This window comes from Pleurodeles waltl, chromosome 10 (assembly GCF_031143425.1).
Source record: "Pleurodeles waltl isolate 20211129_DDA chromosome 10, aPleWal1.hap1.20221129, whole genome shotgun sequence".
NCBI lineage: Eukaryota > Metazoa > Chordata > Amphibia > Caudata > Salamandridae > Pleurodeles > Pleurodeles waltl.
This window is the reverse complement of record NC_090449.1, coordinates 843,597,701-843,602,615: the sequence shown is the minus strand read 5'-3', so window position 1 is coordinate 843,602,615 and position 4,915 is coordinate 843,597,701.

Here is a 4,915-nt window from a genome sequence, read left to right as displayed (position 1 = left end):
ACACATCAACGCCAGGCCCTTCTTCATCGGTGCCAGCCACTGGAAGGGAGGCCCTGCCAGAGGAACAAGACCCAGACATCCCTCCCTCTGTAGCAGCAGATTCCCCCCACTATACAAGCGGGGACATCTGGCGAAGAATCCAGGAGGTGCAGATGGCAAGATACCCACCACTGCCAGCAAGTGACCTTTTCCTAAAGGAACTCCTTTGCGTGCCACACTTTCACTCTGCTGACTGATCTTGATCTACCTATCAGTTCCAATGGGAGGAGTACTCTGGAGTTTGGACTCCCAATTGTGTAGCATCAACTCAAATTATTTCATTCACTATCACTGACACCTTCACTTCATTATTTTTCATCAACCATATAATGAAGACACTAGCTACTTGTGCAAGGAGGTATATGTTACAGGTACGTAGTGTCCTGCTCAGGATTACAACTCTTACACACAAACACATCAGTACAAGTGTCTGGTCACAACAATAATTTTATTCCATTGTACAGCACAATCATTGTCCATATGTCTGGACCTTTATGAAATAAGAATGTGTGACTCATACTGAGTCAAAGTACATATTCCCAGGCACAGCCCCCAGACCACAGAAGGGAGGGACTTGTCAGACATTGTCCTGAAGAATTCAACATTAAAGTGGATGATGTCAACAGCTTAAGCTTAAGCTAAATGCAGAGTCTGCATTTGTTAGGCCACATGTCCACACATTGACAAGGAAGACACTTCCTGTACCCACCATGCCAGCCCCTTGATTGCTACTCATGTGTAATATTCAAGTTTGCCTGTAGGGACTGCATTCTGTGAGTCATTCTCACAGAGTGTGAATGTGTTGGTCCATTCACACCTAAAGAGTTTCCCCTTCAGAAGACACATAGGTGTGTAGTGTTTCATAGTGGCTCACATCACACACATCACATTACAGGTTGCTAGAGCATATGCTACCTGATGTCAGTGAGCGTGCTTTGTCATTGCAGGCCATGAGCAGGGTAGTGGGTTAGTCTGCAGATGGAAACATTTATGTCTGTAGTCTTGTCCCTGTGAGTACTGGCTTGTGTGTTTCACACTTGGGGATGACTGACAAATAGAAAAGTCCTAATTTGATGTTACTGACATGTTTGTGACGCAACCATCTGTGATGAAACTTGCGAATATAATCTCTTGATTTGTCTTTTGCATCCATGCAGGCCAACACCCATCAAAAGAAGGACCTATGGAGAGCCATTGCTCAGGAGGTGGGGACCCTGAGGGTCCACAGCCAGCGCAGCACCCACTGGAGGAAAAGGTGGCAGCACCTTAGATACTGGGCCCAGAAAATTGCAGAAATCCAGCTGGGGCTGTCCTTCCAATGTGGTCAGGTGCCCGTCGGCTCATGATCTCCCTAATGGCCCGCATTTAGCGTTGGCCTACCCAGACCTTGATGGGAGTTTGTAGACAGCACAGCAGCCACAAGGGTGTGAGTGCAGGGCATATTCCTGCCTGTCACATTGCCAAGTGAATGTGTTAGGTTCTGACAGCTCCCCCTGACAATAAGGGATGAGCCATGTGTAACACAGTGGATGAGTGATTGTTTATGTAGGCATTTCATGTGTTGTATACTGATGTGCCTTGCCTACTGGCCCAGGGACCGAGGACACAACTGTGTACAATCCAAAAACAACTTGCTCCCCAGGGATGACATATGGCTGTGTACAGTGATCAATCAAGTGCTGTTTGTTGTTGTAGTATGTGCAAATTATATGCAACTGACCACTACTCCTCAATGTTACAGGCCAAAGGTAAGAAAGTGATTGATCACTGCCCTCAGCTATGTGTCTGGGTAAATGAGTATATTGGCATCAGCCAGCCAGAGGCTAGTTGTCTTCAGCGTATGATGGGTGCTGGTGCCTCACTATAGTTTGAAATGTGAAGATGGCCACCATACATGTGACAGAGCATACATTGTACTCCGAGTGCAGCTACAGGTCAATACTTTCCCTTGGTAAGTGGGGAATGTCCATTGGCATGATTTATGTGCCATCATTGTTGCCAACATTCCTTGTGCCTACATGTCAGCATGTGTCCCTTTCTCATAAGCAAAACATTTATTAGCTGCTATTTCGTGCATCATCTATCTGTGTTGATGGGATGATGTTTGTATTCCCTCACATGTATGTGCATGCAATCTGTGTGTGGAATAAGCCATTTATAATGAGGGTACATTTCATGTTGTGCCTCATACAGAAGTGTGCCACCATTGTTTATTGGCTGACACATTCCCTTATGCGTCATAGCATGTCATTTGGCATGTATGACTGTAGTAGCAATGAGGGACATGACAGGTGGCCTGGAGTTTTGAGCCGCAATGTGCATTTCTATGCCATTGATGTGGCAGCGTGTAGCAAAGTGCACTGCACATGTGTAACGGGTAAGGTTGTAACCTGACTGATGGCATGCATCATGGAGTGACTCACAGTTATCTTGAAATCACATGTATTTTGGTACAAGCTTTCATCCAGAGGCAGACATCTGGGTCTGCATGACCATATTGGAGGCAATGATGTAGCTTCCAATTAGGCAACACGTTAAGGGCTTTCAACAAGTACTTGCAAATCTCAGGGCCCCTCCAACATCCAAGGGATTCATTGCATCTACAGATACACTGAGGGTATGTAATTGTAAGGAGTGCTAAACATTAGTGGTGAAAACCCTGGGGCTTGCTGATTTATTGTGTTGTGGATTTTGGGGACATCTCTCCTTGACATATTGCACATGATGTGTACAGTATCCATTTCCATGCCACATGTGTGGCCTATCTAAGCAACATTAGTAGTACCTGGATGACTCTATCGGGACAAATATCAGTTGCTGAAGTGTGCATTGTGAACCTGCTTCCAGTGTGACATGAGTATTTCTATGTCACCTTCTCCAGGCTATTGTACTTTTGCCAGCAACAAGGCGGGATTTTGCAGCATCATTTGTTATTGTTGGGTCATTAAGTATGTGACCAGAAGATGTCTGCATGACCTTGTGTGGGATCTGTGGCAATGCAGTTGGCATTGGGCTACTATTGTATGACAACAGGTAACTGAGGTCTGCTCCATTGGGCAAAGCTTTGAGGGTGATGCGGTCTCCTACTAGCTCAACAGTTCTTGTGATTGCACAAATTCAGCCATGCATTTGTAGTTGCCTGAGATCCTGATTTTCATGTTGGCAACTGTTGACAGTTCAGATGGCATGCATGCATATTGTATGATACATGTCTGGGGCACTTAGGTGGAGTGCTAGGGCCTACTGGACATCATGGTAATGTTTGATAATCAGAGCTGTTGTGTGATCATGGACATGAGATGACCCTGTTTCTCTTTGTGTTTGCAGCATCATCTCCAGTAAGCGAAGGAGACAGGGCACAGCTTAGTGGGGACGCACCTGGCCATGGGACCTTGGGTAAAGACACCCTGGACACAGACAAACCCAGTGGCACGGAGGGTGACTGGAGTGCCATGGGGGAGACTGGAACATCATCTTCATCATCGTAATCTTTCTCCAATGGACACTCCCTAGTGGTGACGGATCCATCGGATCCATCGGGGCATACCTCTGTACCATCTTTGTCTGCTACCTCCCATTCTCTCACCACCCTCCCTGTTACTCCTCGCCCAGTTGGCTGTGCCCACTCACCCAAGAGGGTGGGCATCTCCTTTGCCACAGGCACCTACACCCCAACCCGGTGACCTCTACTGCCCTCAGTGAGGAGGCTATTGACCTCCAGAGAAGTATCACTCTGGGTCGGACAGCCGTTGTGAATGCCATCCAGGGATTGGCAACCCAACTCCAGCAGACAAATGCATTCCTAGAAGACATTCATGGTGCAATGTCTGGCCTACAGAGATCTTTTCAGGCTCTGGCCTCCATACTGACGGCAGCCAGTCAACCTCCATCTTCCGTCCCCTCTCCACCTCTCCGTCCCAATCCAAATCCCTCATTCCCCTACCTTCTGAAAGCACACAGACCGATCAGCACGCACCTAAATCAGGGGCCAGGGTAGAGACACCCTCGTCCCTTAGCTCTGGTGGTGAGCAAAAAAGTATGTTTAAAAAAAAAAAACTGTTGCAGATTCACAATCTTTGCGAATTTGTAGTAAGAAAAACAAACTTGCGGTCACACGCTTGTTTTTTAATGGGCCCCAGGTGGGCCAGGTCCAGGGAGCATTAATATTGAGTGTAGCCCAGTGACTACCACCTCCCAGGGTGATTTTCATGATATATGCATGGGGGCCTGCGGCTCCCCCGTACCTCCACAGAGGAAATTGCATTAAGGTTGACAGGCCTCCCCCCACAGCCCCAGAGACCTCCATACAGCCTTTTTAAAATATTAAATACAAGGGGTGCACGCCCCTTCCCGCAGCCCTGGGGACCATCACCTCCCCAGGCAATTAGCAGAATATCTAACCAGGGTCCATACACAGTGGTGCAAGTGCACCTGTGTTGCAGGCAGGATTGATTTTGTACAGGAAGGGATACCATCCTGCACAAAACAATCCTCATATGCAAATTCCTCTTTCTATGTGTGCTGCACAATGCAAATAAGAAGAAATAAACATATTTCTACTAGTTACGCCTCCCTTGGGGAGGTGTAACATTTTGACCCATTCCCAGATCTACCACTGATGGTAAACCTGAGAATGTACCAAAATACATGGGTGGATGTGTGAGTAGGCCTGCACGAAGCACATGGAGTTCTAGTTCGTGGAATTCCACAGAGTTGGGGAAAAACTCTGTGGAATTCCGAGGAGTTCCGCATGTGGCGGAGTAAATGTAGATTTATATAGAGCGGCTTAACACCTTTGAGGGTCTCAAGGTGCTGTCCGTGGGCACGGGGAGATTAAGGGGGTCAACGACCACGGAAGCACCGCCAACAGGCTGGC